This window comes from Scyliorhinus canicula, chromosome 14 (assembly GCF_902713615.1).
Source record: "Scyliorhinus canicula chromosome 14, sScyCan1.1, whole genome shotgun sequence".
Classification (NCBI taxonomy): Eukaryota; Metazoa; Chordata; class Chondrichthyes; order Carcharhiniformes; family Scyliorhinidae; genus Scyliorhinus; species Scyliorhinus canicula.
Window position 1 is genome coordinate 6,321,588 of NC_052159.1, and position 24,584 is coordinate 6,346,171.

The 24,584-nt window shown below is 52.2% G+C and overlaps 1 protein-coding gene across 2 annotated transcripts in view; it reads left to right on the forward strand.

The window, feature by feature from the left end:
- The window catches only part of LOC119977213 (cGMP-dependent 3',5'-cyclic phosphodiesterase), a 440,646-nt gene that overhangs the window by 114,470 nt on the left and 301,592 nt on the right, over window positions 1–24,584 (forward strand). The window lies entirely within an intron of this gene.

A 24,584-nucleotide genomic window follows, 5' to 3' on the forward strand; every position in this document is an offset into this window, starting at 1 on the left:
CCCCCCCCATCCTGCACTGGAGGATGCCCGGGCACCTGAATCCAGAGGCTGTGCCAACTCCTGGAGTCTACCTCGCCAGGCAGTTTGGCTGCGGGAGGCATCGCAACCTCTGTCTTTGCTCAACCTCCCGTGCCAGGCCCACTGACCCACTGACAATGAGAAGCAGGAGTCCGTCCTGCAGCCTGAACCCCGTTTGTCACCAAGAATCCGTCCGATTCCTTCTCGTTTACAGGTTTCTCCCTCCCTTCACTCGTCCTGCCCACTCACCACCAGCCGAATTATATTTGTATTTTTTTGAAACATATTTTATTGAGGCATTTATATTATAGATTTTAACACAATGGACAGTAGCACCCCCCCTAAAACCAGCCAACATGTCTTTACATAACCATCAGCCCAAAGAATATTCCCCACCGACCTGTCCCCACCTTGCCCAGCTCCCCCTTTTAACCCCCCCCCCCCCCCCTCCCGCCTGCTGAGAGCTTAACTTTCCCCAAAGAATTTGCTGAACGGCTGTCACCTCCGAGCGAACCCTTCCCTCAGGGCAAACTCAGGTCACTGACCCACACCCCTGACTTCGGTGGGAGGAGGGGGTCTGGGTCCCTCCATTCTAGTCAGAGCTGTCTCCGGGCTACGAGGGAGGTAAAGGCCAAGACCTCGGCCTCTCTCGCCCCCTGGACTCCCGGGCCTCCCAACACACCGAATGTCGCCGCCTCTGGGCTCGGGTCCACCCTCACTTTGAGAACCAGCGACATAACGTCGGCAAACCCCTGCGAGAATCCTCCAAGCTTCGGATACGCCCAAAACATGTGGACATGGTACCCGGGGGCCCTCCCTCGCACCGCCCACACCTATCCTCCACCCCTTCAAAAAACATGCTCGTCCAGACCACAGTCATGTGCGCCCTGTGGGATACCTTGAATTGTAAAAGACTAAGCCGAGGGCAGGGTGAAGATGCATTAAACCCTCCTCAAAGCCGCCTCCCACAGCCCAGCCTCCAGCTCCCCAAATTGCTCGATCTCCGCCCAGTGCCACCCCCAAAACCCCCGATCCAGCCCCCCTCCCCGGAGCGAACCGGTGATCCCCACAGATCGGTGCGCAAACCGAGGCTGCCTCCAGCCTCCGGTGGGGCCGCCGCTGTCCCCACACGCCCACCACGACCGGGCCGGCGAGAACGGCAGAGGCACCGTCAACCGTGCCCCTGAACTCATGGGCCCTACGTGAGACTGCCTCCACCCGCTCCCATACCGACCCCTCCCCCAGTACCCACTTCCTGACCATTGCTATGTTTGCCAGCCAGTCGTCATTTATAAAGTTCGGGAGAGCCAACGCCCCCCCCCCCCCCCCCCCCCCCCCCACCCCACCCCACCCCACCTCGGACCCCGCCCCAGCAGTACCTTACTCACCCGCAACAGCCTAATTATTAAAATATCTCTTTGCGAATCTTGTTCTTTGGACTGTGTTCAGTGCAAACCTCAGGAGGGAGACTCACCTGATCGTACAGAATGTGAATATTACTGGAATGGGGAGACACCTCGTTGAAGCTTTTCATGGAGTTTTTGAGCCCGGAACGAGCCCCTCCGGCCTATCACATCCTTGTTGACCATCGACCTCCTAACTATTCTAACCCCGGAGCCCTACGTGCAGTGGCCTTTCTCGTGCTCGTCTCAACGCTTCTTAAATGTTGTGAGGGTTTTCGCTCCCATCACCCTTTCAGGCAGTGAGTTCTAGATTCCAACCACCCTCTGGCTCCCATCTCCTCGAAACCTCTTGCCCTTTACCTTAAATCAGTGCCCCCGGGTTATTGATCCTTCTCCTCAGGGGAAAGGTACCTTCCTATCCGCCCTATCTATAACCCATCTTGCGCTCATCGGTACAAATGCGAGAATGTCAAATTTCAAACAGCCGCAACAATTTATACCGGCGGAGAAAAGGGTTGGTGAGGCAACTCCGAGTGGCCAACCGATCAACACGCTATTCTCCCCTTGTCGACGGTGTTGTTTGAAATTTGGCATTCTCGTGGTCTGCCCTGATGAGTGCAAGTTGGGAAGCTTCGACAGCATGTCCCTCTTCTCGGCAAGTTTCCAGAGAAGGCCAGTGGGTGGTGAGAACGTGGAACTCCCTCCCGCGGGGAGTGGTTGAGGTGAATCGGGTGAATTTATTGAAGGGGAAGCTGGAGGAAGACGGGGGGGGGGGCGAAAGAAATGGAAGCACAGGCTGGAGATGGTGCGATGAAGAGGGGGGTGGGGGTGAGGAGGGTGGGCGAGGGGGGGAGAGGGTGGGCATGGTGGAGGAGGGTGCGCGTGGGGGGGGGAGGGTGGGTGTGGGGGGGGAGGGTGGGCGTGGGGAGGGCAGGGGGGGGGGTAAGAGGTTCGTGGGGAGCTTTAACATTGCACAGATCTGTTCCCATGCTGTAAAAGTCTATTTAATAAAAGTCGAGGGAAATGGGAGTTACAAATTGGAGCTTTTAGATCTTGGTAGGTCGTTACGAATGCGATGGTTGGATGGTTGGGATGTTTTCATGATGGGAATGCTAACGTGGAATGTTTGCCCTTGAAGCTTTTCGCTAATTGGGCAAAGATGTGGCAGGTTCACTTTAATATAGTGAGTGTAGAATATTGAGGAGATCTTGTGGTGCAATGGGTAAGACCCCTGTTTCTGAGCCAGATGGCAGTGTTCAAGTGTGGGGCAGCATGGTATCGTTGTGGTTAGCACAGTTGCTTCACAGCTCCAGGGTCCCCGGTTCGATTCCCGGCTTGGGTCACTGTCTGTGCGGAGTCTACACGTTCTCCCCGTGTGTGCGTGGGATTCTTCCGGGTGCTCCGGTTTCCTCCCACAGTCCAAAGATGTGCAGGTTAGGTGGATTGGACATGATAAATTGTCCCTTCGTGTCCAAAATTGCCCTTAGTGTTGGGTGGAGTTACTGGGTTATGGGGATAGGGTGGAGGTGTGGGCTTGGGTAGGGTGCTCTTTCCAAGAGCCGGTGCAGACTCGATGGGCCGAATGGCCTCCTTCTGCACTGTAAATTCTATGAAAGTTCCATCCCAGGACCAAGGAAGGTGCATTCACGATAGTGACGTTAGTGATGTCTTGACGAATACAAGAATAGGATGAGAGTTTGGAGGGCCGATAGGTCTGTTCCTGTGCTGTACTTTTCTTTCTTCTTTGTTCATAACGTGACCAGACAGGTTGATTGTCAACATGTAAATCCTTCCAAACAAGGCAGTGGACGACGGTAAGTGAATGAGAGACACATGGTCAGCCACACGAGATGTGGAGTGTCAGCCTCTCAAGCTATAAGCCTCTGGTTTCTGGTTCGTGACCCGTCCCAGGAAGAATAAACTGCGGTAAATATATGCAAATGTGCATGTTTTCTGCCTCATCTACCACTGGGTACACGAAGAGAACAGGAGGTGAGTGCAGTGAGGAATGAACGGAGGGAGTTTCTGATGGATGGAGAAGTGTGCTGATGGGGACAGAGATCTGACTGTCAGACAAATGAGGAGCAATCACTGATTGGTCAGCAAAGCAAATGAGCTGAAAGACTAAATTGGACGTGAATAGAGTGCAGTGGAGCTGTCTAAACCAGTAATCAGCCAATTGGGGGGAGCAGGGGCCATATGTGTCTTAACTGTACGGAGTCACTATTTATTCAGGATGAGTATCACTCACTCTGTAACTGTACAGAGTCACTGTTTATTCAGGGTGAGGATCACTCACTCTGTAACTGTACAGAATGACTGTTTATTCAGGGTGAGGATCACTCACTCTGTAACTGTACAGAGTCACTGTTTATTCAGGGTGAGGATCACTCACTCTGTAACTGTACAGAATGACTGTTTATTCAGGGTGAGGATCACTCACTCTGTAACTGTACAGAATGACTGTTTATTCAGGGCGAGGATCACTCACTAACTGTACAGAGTCACTGTTTATTCAGGATGAGTATCACTCACTGTGTAACTGTACAGAATGACTGTTTATTCAGGGTGAGGATCACTCACTCTGTAACTGTACAGAGTCACTGTTTATTCAGCAGGGTGAGGATCACTCACTGTGTAACTGTACAGAGTCACTGTTTATTCAGCAGGGTGAGGATCACTCACTGTGTAACTGTACAGAGTCACTGTTTATTCAGCAGGGTGAGGATCACTCACTGTGTAACTGTACAGAGGCACAGTTTATTCAGCAGGGTGAGGATCACTCACTGTGTAACTGTACAGAGTCACTGTTTATTCAGCAGGGTGAGGATCACTCACTGTGTAACTGTACAGAGTCACTGTTTATTCAGCAGGGTGAGGATCACTCACTGTGTAACTGTACAGAGTCACAGTTTATTCAGCAAGGTGAGGATCACTCACTGTGTAACTGTACAGAGTCACTGTTTATTCAGGGTGAGGATCACTCACTGTGTAACTGTACAGAGTCACTGTTTATTCAGGGTGAGGATCACTCACTGTGTAACTGTACAGAGTCACTGTTTATTCAGGGTGAGGATCACTCACTGTGTAACTGTACAGAGTCACTGTTTATTCAGCAGGGTGAGGATCACTCACTGTGTAACTGTACAGAATGACTGTTTATTCAGGGTGAGGATCACTCACTCTAACTGTACAGAATGACTTTATTCAGGGTGAGGATCACTCACTGTGTAACTGTACAGAATGACTGTTTATTCAGGGTGAGGATCACTCACTCTGTAACTGTACAGAATGACTGTTTATTCAGGGTGAGGATCACTCACTGTGTAACTGTACAGAGTCACAGTTTATTCAGCAGGGTGAGGATCACTCACTGTGTAACTGTACAGAGTCACTGTTTATTCAGGGTGAGGATCACTCACTGTATAACTCAGGGGTGGGCAAACTTTTCTGTGCAAGGGCCACATTCAGAAAGTCACAATTTTAAAGGGCCGCATAGTATATTAATTAATAGTCCGGTTGTAACCAATTAGCGTGCGGCATATACCTCAGCGCTTCCCCGGCGGCATCCTGCCTTTAGCCCTCTTTTTCTCTACTTTTCAAAAATGGCGCTTCACCCGGTTATGATTCTGGGAGCCTCATATAGAACCTAGAACAGTACAGCACAGAACAGGCCCTTCGGCCCTCTATGTTGTGCCGAGCAATGATCACCCTACTCAAGTCAACGTATCCACCCTATACCAGTAACCCAACAGCCCCCCCCATTAACCTTATAAAAAAAAAAATTTTTTTAAATAAAAAAAAAACTTTTCTAAAAAATTTTTTTTTTTTTAATGACTTGATCTTGGTGGGCCGCATAAAGACCTTTGGCGGGCCGCATGCGGCCCGTGGGCAGTAGTTTGCCCACCCCTGGTGTAACTGTACAGAGTCACTGTTTATTCAGGGTGAGGATCACTCACTGTGTAACTGTACAGAGTAAGAAGTCTTTCAACACCAGGTTAAAGTCCAACAGGTTTGTTTCAAACACGAGCTTTCGGAGCACGGCTCCTTCTTCAGGTGAAGAAGGAGCCGTGCTCCGAAAGCTCGTGTTTGAAACAAACCTGTTGGACTTTAACCTGGTGTTGTAAGACTTCTTACTGTGCTCACCCCAGTCCAACGCCGGCATCTCCACATCATAACTGTACAGAGTCACTGTTTATTCAGGGTGAGGATCACTCACTGTGTAACTGTACAGAGTCACTGTTTATTCAGGGTGAGGATCACTCACTGTGTAACTGTACAGAGTCACTGTTTATTCAGCAGGGTGAGGATCACTCACTGTGTAACTGTACAGAATGACTGTTTATTCAGGGTGAGGATCACTCACTCTAACTGTACAGAATGACTGTTTATTCAGGGTGAGGATCACTCACTGTGTAACTGTACAGAATGACTGTTTATTCAGGGTGAGGATCACTCACTCTGTAACTGTACAGAGTCACTGTTTATTCAGGGTGAGGATCACTCACTGTGTAACTGTACAGAGTCACTGTTTATTCAGGGTGAGGATCACTCACTGTGTAACTGTACAGAGTCACTGTTTATTCAGGGTGAGGATCACTCACCGTGTAACTGTACAGAGTCACTGTTTATTCAGGGTGAGGATCACTCACTGTGTAACTGTACAGAGTCACTGTTTATTCAGGGTGAGGATCACTCACTGTGTAACTGTACAGAATGACTGTTTATTCAGGGTGAGGATCACTCACTCTGTAACTGTACAGAGTCACTGTTTATTCAGCAGGGTGAGGATCACTCACTGTGTAACTGTACAGAGTCACTGTTTATTCAGCAGGGTGAGGATCACTCACTGTGTAACTGTACAGAGTCACTGTTTATTCAGCAGGGTGAGGATCACTCACTGTGTAACTGTACAGAGTCACTGTTTATTCAGGGTGAGGATCACTCACTCTAACTGTACAGAGTCACTGTTTATTCAGCAGGGTGAGGATCACTCACTGTGTAACTGTACAGAGTCACTGTTTATTCAGCAGGGTGAGGATCACTCACTGTGTAACTGTACAGAGTCACTGTTTATTCAGCAGGGTGAGGATCACTCACTGTGTAACTGTACAGAGTCACTGTTTATTCAGCAGGGTGAGGATCACTCACTGTAACTGTCATTCGATATTCAGCAGGGTAAGAGTTAACAGGGTTACATAATAAATATGCCTCACTCGCACTGAACATCACCTGCTCAGCAATGCGCCATTGAATTCAGTTTGGTGATGACGGTGATTTGCAAGTAAATTGTTGTGGGTTAAAAATCCATTGTTTGTGTTTGATGTGAATTTGTTTGTGATAGGTTTATTTGGGTTATTCCTGTTATTTTTATGCATCCCAGTTCCAGGCTCATTGCCCTGCTGAATGTGCTGAACTCTGAACTCAGATCTACAGGTTAATGTATTGCTCAGTTTGCTTTTCACAGGAGTACAGCTTCTCCCCCACCCCCATAATCCCCCAACCCCCTGTTGGCCGCCACCCCCATATCCACCCCCTGTCGGCCGCCACCCCCATACCCACCCCCTGTACCCCAACCTCTCACTCCCATAACCCGCACACATACCCAACCCCCTGTACCTCAGCCCCCTCACCCCAACCCCCTGTACCCCCACCCATACCACCCCAACCCCCTATACCCCCACCTCCATACCACCCCCATACCCCCCATACACCACCCTCTCACTCCCATAACCCACACACATACCCACATACGAGGGGTTCCTTACCCCCTGTACCCCCTGTACCCCCACCCCATACCACCCCCCATACACCCCCCTCTCACTCCCATAACCCGCACACATACCCAACCCCCTGTACCTCACCCCCCTCACCCCAACCCCCTGTACCTCACCCCAACCCCCTGTACCTCACCCCCTGTACACCCTGTACCCCCACCCCCATACCCACCCCCCATACACCCCCCTCTCACTCCTATAACCCACACACCTCCCAACCCCTGAACCCCACCCCCTGTACCCCAACATTTCACCCCCTCACCCCCATAACACCCCCAACCCCCTCATCCCTATAACCCCCCAACCCTCTGTACCTCCCACCCCCAAACCGCATCCCTTGTACCCCCATCCCCATACTCCCCATACGCCACCCTCTCACCCCCATACTCCCACCCCCATACCCACAGTCCTGAATCCCCCACCCCCATACCCCAACCCCTGTACCCTCCACCCTCGTACCCACAGCCCCATACCCCACCCCCGTACCCCAACCCCTTAACCCACCCCCTTTACCGCCCACCCCCACCACCCTCAACCCCCCCACCAACTGTACCCCACCACCCACATATCCCACAACCCCATACTCCACAACCCTTGACCCCCCAACCCTCTGTGCCCCACCCACCCCATACCTCACAACCCTCTACCCCTTAACCCTCAATCCCTCATCACTGTCCCCACCCAACCCATACCCCCACATCCTATACCTCCTGTACTCCATACCCCTTGTGCCCACACCCCATACCCCCTGTGCCCAACACACTCTGTACCCCACACCCATACTCTACACCCACTATACCCCATAACCCCTGTGCCCCACACACCCTATACCCCACACCCATACCTGTACCCCGCACCCCATACCCATGTAACCGACACCCCATATGCCCCACATCCTGTACTCTGCCCCATAACCCATACCCTCTTTACCCGAACCTCCCATACCCCTGTACTCCACCCCATGCCCTGTACCCCATATACCCCTGTACCCCAGTTACCCATACCCCACCCAATACCCCACATCCTCTGTACCCCACACATCAAATACCCTCAGTACCTCACCCACTAACCCCAGAGCCTAATATCGTAATGGGCTGTTTGTTTTCATCTGTACAGCCAATGTGCCCTACACATGAGAAGATTTTGTGCCATATCGCAGAACATTCCACCTTAGCCAGAGTTTCACACACAATCACGCAGAGGCCATTGACTCAGTGTCAATTGTCACTTCTGGAATCCAATTGCAGTGTTAGACGGCAGGAGAGACACTTCATTAATCCGGTTTCTTCACTTTGCCAGTCATTGAACATTCTGCTAATTCACTCTGTCAGCCTTTCAGATGGGGGTCCCTTCGCGCAAACCTGATTCTCAACATCTTCAGCCTCTGGGCAGGATCAGTTACCCTTCCATCAGCCTGGCTGACTGGAAAAACTCTCTCGCTCTTTTCTCTGAGTCACAGTAGTGTTGTGGATTTGAGTCCCAGTCCAGAGTCTGGTCAGGTAATCCAGGCTCCCAATCCAGTGCGTTGCTGAGAGACAGCTGCACTGTCCTTTGCAGACATGCCCAGAATCCAAGGACCTGTTCTGGACAAGAGGGGGAAAGTTTTCCTCGGTTTCTGTGTTGATATTGATCCCCAACCGACATTGAGACACTGGACCATTCTCACATTGCTGGATTTTGCAGCTTGCTGTGCAGAAATTGGTTTCTGCATTTTCCAGTGGCAAACTTCAAAAATGCCCTTCCACAACCGTTAATCAATGTGAGTTGATTTGATTTGATTTATTGTCACATGTACCGAAGTACAGTGAAAAGTATTTTTCTGCTGCCAAGGGAACGTACACAGTACGTACTGAGTAGACACAAGAATAATCGACAGAGTGCATTGACAAATGGTACATCGACAATCAGTGATTGGCTACAGTGCGGAACAAGGGGCCAAACGAAGCAAATACATGAGCAAGAGCAGCACAGGGCGTCGTGAATAGTGTTCTTACAGGGAACAGATCAGTCCAAAGGGAAGTCTTGTAGCTGTGGGGAAGAACCTGTTCCTATGTCTGGATGTGCGAATCTTCAGACTTCTGTACCTTCTGCCTGATGGAAGGGTCTGGAAGACGGCAAAGCCTGGCTGGGCGGGGTCTCTGATAATGCTGTCTGCCTTCCTGAGGCAGCGGGAGGTGTAGACAGAATCAATGTGAGGGTTTGAGGTTGTGAAATTTTTGTGACCTCATAAAGGCTGTTAGAGAGGATAGGAGTGAGCTTTTCTCTGTATCTAACCACGTGCTGTACCTGTCCTGTGAGTGTTTGATGGGGACAGTGTAGCGGGAGCTTTACTCTGTATCTAACCCCATGCTGTACCTGTCCTGGGAGTGTTTGATGGGGACAGTGTAGAGGGAGCTTTTCTCTGTATCTAACCCCGTACTGTATCTGTCCTGGGAGTGTTTGGTGGGGACAGTGTAGAGGGAGCTTTACTCTGTATCTAACCCCGTGCTGTACCTGTCCTGGGAGTGTTTGATGGGGACAGTGTAGAGGGAGCTTTACTCTGTATCTAACCCCGTACTGTATCTGTCCTGGGAGTGTTTGATGGGGACAGTGTAGAGGGAGCTTTACTCTGTATCTAACCCCGTGCTGTACCTATCCTGGGAGTGTTTGATGGATCGTGAATTCTCCATTCCCTGATAATTTACACTCCTGGAAGCTTTCAGAGAAATGAGCAGTGAATGTGCCAAGACTGTGAGCGTGTTCTTTTACACAACAGTGCCTTGCTGCTGAAATGTGTGGAATCGTTGGTGTTTTGTCTCCATGTGGTGTGGTGGGAGGTAACTGCTGAGTATTGTCCTTTTTTTTTTCTTTTAAAATTTTTTTTAGAGTACCCAATTATTTTTTCCAATTAAGGGGCAATTTAGCGTGGCAAATCCACCTACCATGCACATCTTTTGGGTTGTGGGGGCGAAACCCACACAGACACAGGGAGAATGTGCAAACAGTGACCCGGGGCCGGGATTCGAACCCAGGTCTTCAGCACCGTAGGCAGCAATGCTAACCACTGTGCCACCGTGCTGCCCTCGAGTATTGTCCTTTTGACAAGGTCCCTGTTGTTAACGCCTGGATGCCAGTATAATATTTACATGCCTAACTGACAGGAAGCAAAACACACAATTAGGATATGAGAGCAAACAGTGAAGGCTAGAGTAAAGTGTCTCTTCAAACAACTCGAGATAAGGACGTGAGTCATTCATCGGCAGCAATGGACAGTTGTTTCCAATTTCCTCATGTAAACCAGCAGACCCCCTGTTGACCTGTGGTGACAGGCCTTCACCCTTTCTTATTCAGTGCCTCTGCCTTGAATCCCAGACTTTCACCTCTTTCTCCTCCATCCTCCCTTCTAAGCTGCATCATGTCTCCGTTTCCCCTATCCACCCCCTGTGCTCGCTGACTGACTGGCACTCCAGCAACACCTCTACTTCAAAATTCTTGGGCAGTGATGTGTTGGGTAAACTGGATCTACGTGGACTGCGTTTGATGCAGTGTGGAGAGAGACAGGCTTCCAACACTTGAAAAGATGCAACACTACGCTGAGTTGACTGGAGACCTGAGGCTAGCCTGACCAGACTATCTGACTACCACATGGTGTTTGTACTAGCTCTCACGGGCTCTGACTGTCTCAGAGGCTGCATCCCGAGAGAGTGGGAAAACTGGTGCCCTCTGGCTTTATAGTGGCCGTGCCCTGTCTGGTGATTGGCTGCTGTGTTCTGTGTGTTCATTGGTCATCCTGTGTGTCAATCACTGCCTGTCTGTGCATCATCATATACCTGTATGTATATTATGACATCTCCCCCCTTTTAAAAAAAATATGTGTTCAGGTCTATAAATAATGAGTATGTGTACAGGACCGTGACTATATACAGAATATGCTAACGTATATACATGGGAAGGTGTCTAGTGCAGATAGAGGGCAGGTAACACAGGCGAAAAAAACGATATGTACAGATGTGGAAATGATGAGATAACAAGGTAATGCAACATTCAGTCTATAAATTCAGTCTCTGTGGCGGGCGACGAATTCTGGTTGACCGCCTCAAGGGTGGGTCTGAATGGGCCGAACTGCCTCCAATGCGGTGGGCGTAGAGGTCGGTTGAATAACTGGCAGATCGGTGGTCTCGTGGAAGGGCGAGTCCTGAGGAAGCAGTGTGCGAGGCGGGGCATCACGGTCGGGTGGCGGGCGTGGAAGTCTACGCAGTGCCCGCCTGTTACGCCGGAGAAAAGAGCCATCAGGCATGCGATCGAGGAACGATCTCGGGGACACTTGCTTGACCACCACGGCTGTGGCGGACCAGCCACCGTCAGGTAGCTGAACACGAACTCGGTCAGCAGGGACCAGAGCAGGGAGATCTGTGGCATGGGTGTCGTACGCTGACTTACATTGGGATCGAGACTGTATGACCGGAAAGTTGTCAAGGTCCGGAATGTGGATAGCCGGAACCGTCGTTCGCAGTGTGCGGTTCATGAGGAGCTGCGCTGGGGACAGCCCACTGGACAGAGGGGTCGCTCTATAGGCCAACAGCGCCAGGTTAAAATCAGAACCCGAGTCAGCAGCTTTGCACAATAGTCTTTTAACGATGTGGACCCCTTTCTCGGCCTTCCCATTCGACTGGGGGTAGTGGGGGCTGGATGTGACGTGCCGAAAGTTGTACAGCCGGGCAAAATCTGACCACCCCTGGCTGAAGAAGCAGGGGCCATTGTCACTCACCACCGTGAGTGGGATGCCATGCCGGGCAAAGGTTTCCTTGCATGCCTTAATTACCGTCGCTGACGTGAGGTCAGACAGTTTGACCACTTCGGGGTAGTTGGAAAAGTAGTCCGCTAGGAGGACATAGTCACGCCCCTTGGCATGGAACAGGTCGACACTGACTTTGGACCATGGGGAGGTCACCAGTTCATGCGGCCGCAGAGTCTCTTTAGGCTGAGCCAGCTGGAATCTTTGACACGTCGGGCAATTGAGGACCGTGTTGGCGATTTCTTGGCTGATGCCTGGCCAATATACTGCCTCTCAGGCTCGAAGGCGACACTTTTCAACCCCCAGGTGACCCTCGTGGATTTGGCCGAGGACCAGCTCTCGCATGCTCTGTGGGATCACAATGACATAGTTGACGTACATTCGCACCCCCTCGATGCTCCATCATTTGTTCCATTATTCGGTGGAACACCTCCGAGGCGGAGATGATCCCAAAGGGCATCCGGTTGTAACAGTAACGACCGAGAGGGGTGTTAAATGTGCACAGCTTTCAACTGGACGTGTCCAGCTGTATTTGCCAAAACCCCTTGGAGGCATCCAGCTTCGTGAAGAATTTGCATGAGCCATCTCGTTAGTTAGCTCTTCTTGTTTAGGTATTGGGTAGTGTTCCCTCATGATGTTACGGTTCAAATCTTTGGGGTTGATACAGATTCGAAGTTCCCCTGACGGCTTTTTGACACAAACTATGGAGCTAACCCAGTCCGTGGGTTCCGTGACCTTTGAAATGACGCCCTGGTCCTGGAGGTCTTGCAACTGCTGCTTGAGGCGGCCTGAGGGGTGCCGGCACCCGACACGGTGCGTGAACCACAGGGATGGCGATTGGTTTCAGCAGGGTTTTGTATCGGTAAGGGAGTGTGTCCTTACCTTCGAACACGCTAGGGTACTGCGCTCTGATGTCATCGAGTTGTGCCTGGAAGTTATCATCTGGCGAGACTGTTGCTTGTGCGGACGACATGGTGTGAACCTGCTGCACAAGGTTCAGGAGTTTGCAGGCCCGAGCACCGAGCAGGGAAGCTCTGTCAGGCCCGAGCACCGAGCAGGGAAGCTCTGTCAGGCCCGAGCACCGAGCAGGGAAGCTCTGTCAGGCCCGAGCACCGAGCAGGGAAGCTCTGTCAGGCCCGAGCACCGAGCAGGGAAGCTCTGTCAGGCCCGAGCACCGAGCAGGGAAGCTCTGTCAGGCCCGAGCACCGAGCAGGGAAGCTCTGTCAGGCCCGAGCACCGAGCAGGGAAGCTCTGTCAGGCCCGAGCAGGGAAGCTCTGTCAAGCCCGAGCAGGGAAGCTCTGTCAGGCCCGAGCACCGAGCAGGGAAGCTCTGTCAGGCCCGAGCACCGAGCAGGGAAGCTCTGTCAGGCCCGAGCACCGAGCAGGGAAGCTCTGTCAGGCCCGAGCACCGAGCAGGGAAGCTCTGTCAGGCCCGAGCACCGAGCAGGGAAGCTCTGTCAGGCCCGAGCACCGAGCAGGGAAGCTCTGTCAGGCCCGAGCACCGAGCAGGGAAGCTCTGTCAGGCCCGAGCAGGGAAGCTCTGTCAGGCCCGAGCACCGAGCAGGGAAGCTCTGTCAGGCCCGAGCACCGAGCAGGGAAGCTCTGTCAGGCCCGAGCACCGAGCAGGGAAGCTCTGTCAGGCCCGAGCACCGAGCAGGGAAGCTCTGTCAGGCCCGAGCACTGAGCAGGGAAGCTCTGTCAGGCCCGAGCAGGGAAGCTCTGTCAGGCCCGAGCACCGAGCAGGGAAGCTCTGTCAGGCCCGAGCAGGGAAGCTCTGTCAGGCCCGAGCACCGAGCAGGGAAGCTCTGTCAGGCCCGAGCACCGAGCAGGGAAGCTCTGTCAGGCCCGAGCAGGGAAGCTCTGTCAGGCCCGAGCAGGGAAGCTCTGTCAGGCCTGGGCACCGAGCAGGGAAGCTCTGTCAGGCCCGAGCACCGAGCAGGGAAGCTCTGTCAGGCCCGAGCACCGAGCAGGGAAGCTCTGTCAGGCCCGAGCAGGGAAGCTCTGTCAGGCCCGTGCACCGAGCAGGGAAGCTCTGTCAGGCCCGAGCACCGAGTAGGGAAGGTCTGTCAGGCCCGAGCAGGGAAGCTCTGTCAGGCCCGAGCACCGAGCAGGGAAGCTCTGTCAGGCCCGAGCAGGGAAGCTCTGTCAGGCCTGAGCATCGAGCAGGGAAGCTCTGTCAGGCCCGAGCAGGGAAGCTCTGTCAGGCCCGAGCACCGAGCAGGGAAGCTCTGTCAGGACCGAGCACCGAGCAGGGAAGCTCTGTCAGGTCCGAGCACCGAGCAGGGAAGCTCTGTCAGGTCCGAGCACCGAGCAGGGAAGCTCTGTCAGGCCCGAGCACCGAGCAGGGAAGCTCTGTCAGGTCCGAGCACCGAGCAGGGAAGCTCTGTCAGGGCCGAGCACCGAGCAGGGAAGCTCTGTCAGGCCCGAGCAGGGAAGCTCTGTCAGGTCCAAGCACCGAGCAGGGAAGCTCTGTCAGGCCCGAGCACCGAGCAGGGAAGCTCTGTCAGGCCCGAGCACCGAGCAGGGAAGCTCTGTCAGGCCCGAGCACCGAGCAGGGAAGCTCTGTCAGGCCCGAGCACCGAGCAGGGAAGCTCTGTTGGTTCCTACAATTTCAAATCGCAGCATTGCTTTTAATGACCTGTTGGACACCACAAGCTGGCATGAGCCACTGGCAGCAATGGCATTGCCATTGTAGTCGGAGCTGGCAGGCCGGTGGAAGAATGCTTGGTCTGACGCAGATGGTGACGAGGTCAGATTTTGAAATGAGGTTTGCTGAATCGCCGGTGTCCAGCCTGAACCGTATGCGAGCCTTGTTAACCGTAAGGGTGGCACACCACTCGTCGTCCGGGTCAATGCTCAGGATTGGGAGTTGTTTCACCGTCGTTGAGAAAGGCAGCGTCTGCTTGGTGATGATGCCCACCCGGAATGGGGATTTGAGGCCCTCAGCGTCGGGACCTGGTAGACTGTCGGGGTCGGAGTCTGTGACGGCCTGCTGTACCGATCGGATGCTCCTGCGCTGCGGCTGGGATCGCTGTGTGCTGGGCAGTGGAGCAGATCTGCAAAGGGCTGCGTGGCCAAGCTTGCCACACTGGAGACAGCGTTGTGATTTTGCCGGACATTGCCGCTTTAAATGGGCGGAGCCACAATTGGAACACGTCATGGCGCCGACATCAGGACGTTCCTTGCGCCACCGCGCATGCGCACGGTAATCGAATGATGTGCGCACCTGCGCAGGCTGGTCGTCGGCCTCGCTGTCCCCTTGGTCGTGGCCTGCATGCGCTGGAGCCCGGGAAAAGCGCGTGAAATGGCCACTCTCATCCAGACTCAGGCCCTGCATTTGTTTGATGGGCTGCACCCGTTCTGTCTCGTGGGGCCTTGCCGCGCCGTTTCTGCCACCCTGATGTGGGAGTACTGGTTGTTGGCGTGCTCGTGGAGGACGCAGGTTTCGATAGCGATGGTAAGGGTGAGCTGCTTGACTTTCAGGAGCTGCTGGCGAAGGGGATCGGAGTGGACCCCGAAAACGATCTGATCCCGGATCATGGAATCAGTTGTTGAGTCATAGTGACATGACTGCGTGAGGATAAGGAGATGGGTTAAGAAGGACTGGAAAGCTTCATCCTTACCCTGAAGCCTCTGCTGGAAAACGTACCGTTCAAAGCTCTCATTGACTTCGATGTCGCAGTGGCTGTCGAACTTCAGCAGGACTGTTTTAAACTTCGTCTTGTCCTCACCTTCAGCAAAGGTGAGGGAGTTAAAGATGTGTATAGCGTGGTCCCCGGCTGCAGAGAGGAAGAGAGCGATCTTCCTGGCATCCGATACGGCTTCGAGGTCGGTGGCTTCGAGATACAGCTGCAACTTCTGCTTGAAAATCTTCCAGTTGGCACCGAGGTTGCCGGCAATGCGGAGCTGCCGGGGAGGGTGGACGCTGTTCATGTTACCGGATGGCTGATCGCTGGTCAAAGGCAGATTATCTCAAGGTAGGTCCGTCAAACTTCAGCATTACTCACTGGTACCATGATGTGTTGGGTAAGCTGGGTCTATGTCAGGGGCAGCACGGTAGCATTGTGGATAGCACAATCGCTTCACAGCTCCAGGGTCCCAGGTTCGATTCTGGCTTGGGTCACTGTCTGTGCGGAGTCTGCACATCCTCCCCATGTCTGCGTGGGTTTCTTCCGGGTGCTCCGGTTTCCTCCCACAGTCCAAAGATGTGCAGGTTAGGTGGATTGGCCATGATAAATTGCCCTCAGTGTCCAAAATTGCCCTTAGTGTTGGATGAGGTTACTGGGTTATGGGGATAGGGTGGAGGTGTTAACCTTGGGTAGGGTGATCTTTCCAGGAGCCGGTGCAGACTCAATGGGCCGAATGGCCTCCTTCTGCACTGTAAATTCTCTGTGGACTGCGTTTGATGCAGTGTAGAGAGAGACAGGCTTCCAACACTTGAAAAGATGCAAGACGAATTTATTGAACAACTAACTATATTACATGCCTAACTGTGGGTTGACACTATGCTGACTATGGAGACCTGAGGCTAGCCTGACCAGACTATCTGACTACCCCATGGTGTTTGCACTGGCTGCTGCTCACGAGCTCTGACTGTCTCAGAGGCTGCATCCCGAGACAGCGGGAAAACTGGTGCCCTCTGGCTTTATAGTGGTCGTGTCCTGTCTGGTGATTGGCTGCTGTGTTCTGTGTGTTCATTGGTCATCCTGTGTATCAATCACTGCCTGTCTGTGCATCATCGTATACCTGTGTGTATATTATGAAAGGCAGGATTCTCCGTTTCTGCGGCTACGTCTGCAGGATCCGTCCGGTGTTACATCCAACAAGTCGGCGGCGCCGCGGCATTGACCCTCCGTCCGGTGGGGTGGGGGGGGGGGGGGGGGGCTAGCAGCTATGCCACATAAAGCTGGCCTCACCTGCCAATACGGATGCAGAATGGCTGGGTGCGTGGCCGTGTCTGTGCACGGCAGCAGCCTGTGGCGGCCGCGCACGGAACCCGCCAAAACCCGCCACTCCCGGACCACCCCTGCCAGTCCGCCCAGCCCCCGCCGAAGCCCCCCCCCACCCCCCCGGCCAGCAGAATGGCTCCTCCCCAGACTGTGGTGGTGCTGGACACCGTCTGCAGCCGCCACGTGAGGTCCCCGAAAACCGAGGGGACACGCGACCGACGGCGTCGGGAAGTCGGCCCATCGGGGGCGGAGCATCGGGGGAGGGCCTCAGGTGAGGTCCGGAGGCCTCCCCGACGCTGTGCGGCGTGCTCCTCGGGTATGCCGTTTTTCAAGAGGTGGAGCGTCGCAAAAACGGCGCTGCCCCCGATTCCGACGTAAAAATGGATTCTCGGGCCGAACGCCGAAGACGATTTCGGCGATCGGGGGAATTCCGCCCCTTATCCTTGTTTTCAAATCCCTCCTTGTAACCTCTCCTGGCCCCACCACCACCCAAGATCTCTGCGCTCCTCTCGTTCTGCGCTCCTCCCCTCTGCTCTCTCAAGCTCACTCGATTTTAATCACTCCATTGGTGGCCGGGCCTTCAGCTGCCTGGTTCCTAAACTCTCAACTTCCCTCCCTGAACCTCTCTATCTCTCTCTCTCTCTCTCTCTCTCTTTGTCTCTCTCTCTCCTAAGAGCGACCTTAATACTGACGTCATTGAACACACTTCTTGTTCTCTGACCACTACCTCATGTGGCTCGATGGAAGGTTTAATGCAATAAGGTTCCTGTTGAGTCTCTTGTGGCGTTTTACTGCACCAACGGCGCCGTATGATTGCAACTCATTTTTATGGGATTATCTTGTTCCTGGGAGGTGTCCGGGAGGAAGGTATACCCCCCCCCCCCATCAGAGAGAGTCACTGTATATTCAGGGGGGACGGGGCGGGATGTTGCAATGGGGGAACAGAATAAAAGCTAGTTGCCAAGTGTAAAAGGAAGGAAGTGAGTGGTTAGACCTCCCCGGAGGCTGTTGGAGCTGGTTTAGCTCACTCGGCTAAATCGCTGGCTTTTAAAGGAGAGGTTGGTCACCAGGACTGATTGCATAACAGCCAGCACAGACCTGACGGACTGAATGGCCTCCTTTTGTGCTGTATTCCATGGGAATACCGAGCAGTTGGCATGTTGCGGAGGCTCATTCTCTACCTCAACAAAAGCTAATTGAAGTATTTCACAGCAAGCGGGTTGGCGGGGGGGGGTTAAGTATTCTCTGCAGATTATCTGTGTAATGATTAGGGTGGTTGGGACTGCGTGTTGTCAATGGAAATGGTTGCAGCTTCTGAGTATCTCTCTGTCTCGCTCTCTCCAGCACCATTTATGTTGCTCAGTAATTAATATCCTCTCCTCCAGATGCTGGTTGGAATGAATACATATCAGATAATACATCGGCCATAACAGGCTGCTGTAGTGTAATTCAATCCAATGGCGCTGAGTACAAACTGTGCTGGATAAGTACCCATTGTTTATCACTAACACATGAAAGAACAGAGGGAGGTGGGAATTGAATTAATTGGAGACTCTTGCGAGAGCCGATACAGGTATTTGTTCATTCATTCACAAGTTGTGCACGGCCAGCACTTCTTGCCCATTAAGCTGGTGCTGAGCTGCCTTCTTGAACCCCTGCACTCCATGTGGTGTAGGTACACCCACTGTGCTGTTCTGGATTGGAGGATTTTGTCCCAGTGACAGTGAAGGAATGACAATGGGCAGCACGGCAGCTCAGTGGTTAGCACTGTGGCTTCACAGCGCCAGGGTCCCAGGTTCGATTCCCGGCTTGGGTCACTGTCTGTGCGGAGTTTGTACGTTCTCCCTGAGTCTGCGTGGGTTCCCTCCGGGTGCTCCGGTTTCCTCCCACAGTCCAAAGATGTGCAGGTTAGGTGGATTGGCCATGATAAATTGCCCTTAGTGTCCAAAATTGCCCTTAGTGTTGGGTGGGGTTACTGGGTTATGGGGATAGGGTGGAGGTGTTGACCTTGGGTAGGGTGCTCTTTCCAAGAGTCAGTGCAGACTCGATGGGCCGAATGGCCTCCTTCTGCACTGTAAAATTCTATGAATCACATCTGTTACTCACGCGACTATTCCCTGGCTGGCCTGTCAGTCAAGTCCGCTCCGCTGCCTGCGTCTTAACTCAAACCAAGTTCTCCGATCTTCTCCCGTGTTCGCTGACCTACATTGTCTGCTGGTTTGGCAACACCTCAATTTTAAAATCCTCATCCTTGTTTTAATTCCCCTCATGGCCTCGCTACTTCCCTATCTCTGTAACCTCCCCCAGCCCCACAACCCGCCAAAATCTCTGCGGCCTCGAATTCTGCACTCTTACCCATTCCCAATCTTAACCGCTCCACCATTGGCAGCCGTGCTTTCAGCTGCTTCCCGAGCTTTCGAATCCCCTGCCAAAACCTTCCCCCCCGCCCAACTCCCTATCTTTAAGACTCTTCTTCAACCTCCCTCTTTGACTAGGCTACAGCCTATCTGACCCGATATTCTCCCTGTGCCTCCCTGTCATAATTTGTTTGATAATAAGTTCCGTGAAGCACCTTGGACTGTTTCATTACATTAAAGGTGTGATATAAATATAAGTCGATGGTGTTTTTGTTATTGTTTCCATTGGCATGAGTGTTTGATGCTGAATGCAGCGGACTAATAATCCGCGGAATGAATACCCTGGCAGTGCTAGGAACTGAATCCTTAGCAAAATAAACCGGGAATAAAAAGTCGGCATCGGTAATTGATGGAACCATCAATTCACCAGACACGTGTTTCCGATATGAATCTAGGCTTTAATCGACTTACTTCAGAGCCAGCCTGTTACCCGTTGATGAACTCTTCGTGAACTCAGGCTGACTCTGGACAAGGGTATTTATACAGCTGCACTAGGGGGAGGAGTCGTGGGCGGAGCCAAGGGTGGAGCCCAGTACAAGTTCCTGAGTACTCCCAGAGCTACTCCCCCTAGTGGTAGGATAGCGCTACTGCACTTACAAAGACAGTGTGAATTATCACATATACATATATATATTACATTCACCACAGTAATAGTGACGGTGAACTTGTGGGATTGATGTGAAAACCCATCTGGTTCGCTCATACCCTCTTGGGAAGGGGAATCTGCCATCCTTGCTTGGTCTGGCCTACACGTGTGACTCCAGATCCAAACATTGACTTTTTCCCCGCCCTCAAAGTGTCCCAGGGAGTTATCCCAAAGCAGCTTCCAGTGCTTCAAGTAGGCAGCTCACCCACCCATCTTCCCACCTCCTCAGGGCGATAAGCTCTGGCCTGACCAGCAAAGCCACACCCCGAAGGGAATCTTTGGAAGGGCGAGGGAAAGCACAGAGGTTTCACTCACAGCATTGTGAATAAAGTTAAGTAAGTTCCAAGTTTAAAAAAATAAATATTTTATTGTTCGGTGGGATGCGGGCATTTGTTGCCCACTCCCTAATTGGTGGTGAGCTGCCTTCTTGAACCCGCCGCAGTCTGTGTGGTGTAGGTACACCTACAGCGCTGTTAGGGAGGGGGTTCCAGGGTTTTGACCCAGCGACAGTGAAGGAACGGCCAATGTGGGTGGGGGTCCTCCCAGGTACCTGTTGGCCTTGTCCTTCTCGGGGGTGGAGTTTGATCCAACAGTTGCCTTGCTCGGCCACTTAAGAGGACGGTTTAGAGTCAACCAGGTGGGTGGGGGACTGGAGTCACATCTAAGCCCAGGCCGTGGGTAAAGATGTCCTTCCCAGGAGTTTGTATTTGAAGACGGGGCTGGGTCTCTGTCTGCAGATGACATCTCACAAAGCACAGTGCAGAAGCTGAATCTACTGCTCCTTTCCATTCCCGGGCCACGAAACCGCCCTCTTGGCTGAGGTCAGGTAGCATAGTGAGGGCCGGGGTCCGCCAGGGGATCTTCCTTTTCCCCACGACTGAAATTCCTCCATGGCCTTGTCCCTCCCCATCTCTCTGGGCCTTCTCCAGCTCTCCGGGGTCTCTGCCCTTCTCCAATGCTGGTCTCATAAGCATCTCCAGTTTTAATCATTCCATCCCTTCGGCTGCCCGGGTCCCAAGCTCTGGAATTCACTCTCCACCCCCCTCCCCTGCTTTTAAGACGTCCGGGACCGCTTTGGCTAAACCTGCAGAATGCCGAGTTCTGTGACTGCCTGGGGTGTCAAAAGGCAGCTAATTCAGCTGTGACAACATTGCCTCTTCAAACTAGCTGATTAAAAAAGTCAATATTTATTCATGTGAACGTGGCTTCTCTGAGGTCTAGGATCTGCACACGGTAACAGGGGCTGCCCTTCCCAATGCCTTTGTGTGGTTAAGTGGGAGAGGCTTACAGGTTCTGTGTCTGTCTGAGGAAGGACTGTGTGATTGCTGCCATCCTGCCCAGCCATGTGACACCGTGGGGCCAATTGGATAGTTCTGTCACAATGGGCCAAACTTCTGCTCTCTGATTCTATGCTTTTTGTTCGGAAATGTAGCCGTTATGAAATGAAATGAAAAATGAAAATCGCTTATTGTCACAAGTAGGCTTCAGTGAATTTACTGTGAAAAGCCCCTAGTAGCCACATTCCGGCGCCTGTTCGGGGAGGCTGGTACGGGAATTGAACCGTGCTGCTGGCCTGCCCTGGTCTGCTTTCAAAGCCAGCGATTTAGCCCTGTGTGCTAACAGCCCCTGGTTATGAGGGTTAAGTGATCAAGACCACCATGTCCACATTGGCAGACTGGGATGGGTGGGGGCAGTGGAGAGGGGAGGGGGGGGGGGGGTGCTGGTGGATGGGGGGAGGGGGGACGGTATGCTCAACAATGTTTGAGCATCTACATTTGGTGTCTTTTACTTCACTTTTTGTGCTGGTTGTCCTTGGCGTCTCGCACATTCGCTCTCCCCCAAAAACATCCCACTCCACACCAGATCGAGTTATTGTAAACTCGCTGATGTTCAGGACAAGTTGTTTTGAGAAAAGGAATTAAGAGAGATAAATTGGACGGAGAATCTACTTCAAGGAAGTGGTCAAGGTTCAATGTTGTGCGGCAACAACAGGAACTTGTGTTTATGGAGAGTTTAGTGCAGAGCGAAGTTCCAATGTGCTCCACAGGAGTCATGATGTGGAGATGCCGGCGTTGGGCTGGGGTGGGCACAGTAAGAAGTCTGACAACACCAGGTTAAAGTCCAACAGGTTTGTTTCAAACACTAGCTTTTTCCCCTGAGGAAGGAGCAGTGCTCCGAAAGCTAGTGTTTGAAACAAACATGTTGGACTTTAACCTGGTGTTGTAAGACTTCTTGCTGTGCTCCACAGGAGTGTTAGGAAACAAAGTTTGACCCTCCGGCTCATCAGTCACAGCAAGAGGTTTGGACAAGTGTGTTAAAGGAAGAGGGGGTGGTGAAGTGCTTTAGGGAGGGCGTTTCAGAGCTTTAAGGAACAGGCACTACCGTCAGTGGTGAAGTTATGAAACATTGAGCATGTAACAGAGGCCAGAATTTGAGGAACATATAGAAGCATAGAATTGCGCGAGTGCAGAAGGAGGCCATTCGGCCCATAAAATCTGCGCTGACCCTCTGAAAGAGCACCCCACCCAGGCCCATTCCCCCGCCCTATCACCGTAACCCAAACTAACATTCATACCTTTGGGCTGGAGTCCATCTTTGGATCTCCGAGAGTCAAAAGCGTATTACTGCGGACTCTGGAATTCGAGAGCTTTGTCCCTGATTGAGATCTTCGAGAGTTGTGGCCCGTAAACCTGAGGTCACCCAAAACTCTCACTGCCCGTGTCTTCGCTCACACCAAGTCCCATTCTCGTATTGTCCTTGTGCTCGCTGACCTGCATTGTCTCCCGGTCAAACAACATCGGATTTTCAAATTCCCTTCCTTATTTTCAAATTCCTCCATGGCTGCACCCCCCCCCCCCCCCCCCCCCCCCACCACTCCCTTGCTCTGTGATCTCCATTTCTCCAATTCCGCCCTCTTGATCATCTCCAACTTGAATCTCTCCGCCAATGGCAGCCGTGCCTTCAGTTCCCCAGATCCCTAATTCTGGAATTTCCACCCTAACCCCCCCCCCCCCCCCCCGCCTCCCTACCTCACTCCCCTTCTCTTCGCCGCTCCTTCAGGCCTGACCGAACATGGCTGGGCTTCACAACTTGATTGTATTCCTTGGGGTGTTCATTCTTGTAAAGACGCCAGGGTAGATTTCCCCACCCCGCCCGCCGCGGAAACATTGCGGGCGAGATGAAAAGTTTGTAGAACAACTGGGCGGCACGGTAGCATAATGGTTAGCACCGTTGCTTCACCGCGCCAAGTTCCCAGGTTCGATTCCCGGCTTGGGTCACAGTCTGTGCGGAGGCTGCACGCTCCCCCCCGTGCCTGCGTGGGTTTCCTCCGGGTGCTCCGGTTTCCTCCCACAAGTCCCGAAAGAAACTTTAAAAGTTAGGTGAATTGGACATTCTGAATTCTCCCTCTGTGTACCCGAACAGGCGCCAGAGTGTGGCGACGAGGAGATTTTCACAGTAACTTCATTGATTAATTTCTTGATTGATAAGGGGATCAGGGGTTATGGGGAGACGGCAGGAGAATGGGGATGAGAAAAATATCAGCTATGATTGAATGGCGGAGCAGACTCGATGGGCCGAGTGGCCGAATTCTGCTCCTTTGTCTTATGGTCTTAGGGTCCTAAGGCAATGTTAATGTAAGTTTGCTTGTGACAATAAAGATTATTATTATTATGTTTGGAGTCGTGCATGCATGGCTTCCATTGCGTAGCAATGTATAAAATGTTCCTGCATGCCTCATATCTTCGGTTGAGACAACCTTCTGAACAATCCTGAGTGCGCTGATAGCTACACTAACAATCAATTAAAAATAATCAGCCAAGGACATAATGTTGCTCATTTATGCTTGCTCGGAGTAGCCTACATTCATACATAGAAACTCATTCTCCGCAAACAAAAGGAATATATTCAAGTCTTGTATCTCTTTTGAATTTCCTGAGAGCCTATGCTTCCCCATTGCTTTCTCGATGGCATCATCCTGGCCAATCAGAGTCGACTACCCAACCAACCAGCTGTAGTACAAATTGTGGCGATCATGTGAAATTTGGGATTCTTGTGATTGTCCTCCTGAGTGTGTTATGGGCCAGGGTTTAGAGAACCTCAAAGTGTATCATGGAGTTCACCTGACCCACAACTTTTAATAGATTGTGGTATGGGGAGCACACAGTCCACTCTACAGACGTGGTGCAAGCAGAACTTTACAGTAATTTTAAATTAAAACAATGTTTATTCTATGAACTCAAGTTAACCTTTTTAAAACAAACAGTGAACCTCTTAGCAACCATTAATTCAAATACAACCCCCAAAGAATACAACACAAAGTAATCCTTAATAACTTCCCAAACAACATCCAGAAGACAAAAGAAACGCCTTTTAACAGAAGCACATTAGGTTTACATTCACGACTGAGAGCATTTATAATTCTGAATTCACCAAATGATCTAAGAGATAGTCTTTTGATGGCAGAGAGATCAACAGTGCGCCTGCTCTGTCTGGCTTCAGCTCCAACACTGAAATCGAAACTAAAACACACCCCGCAGCAAACAGCCTAAAACGAAAGTAAAAAAGCTGACAGCCCAGCCCAGCTCCACCCACTCTCTGA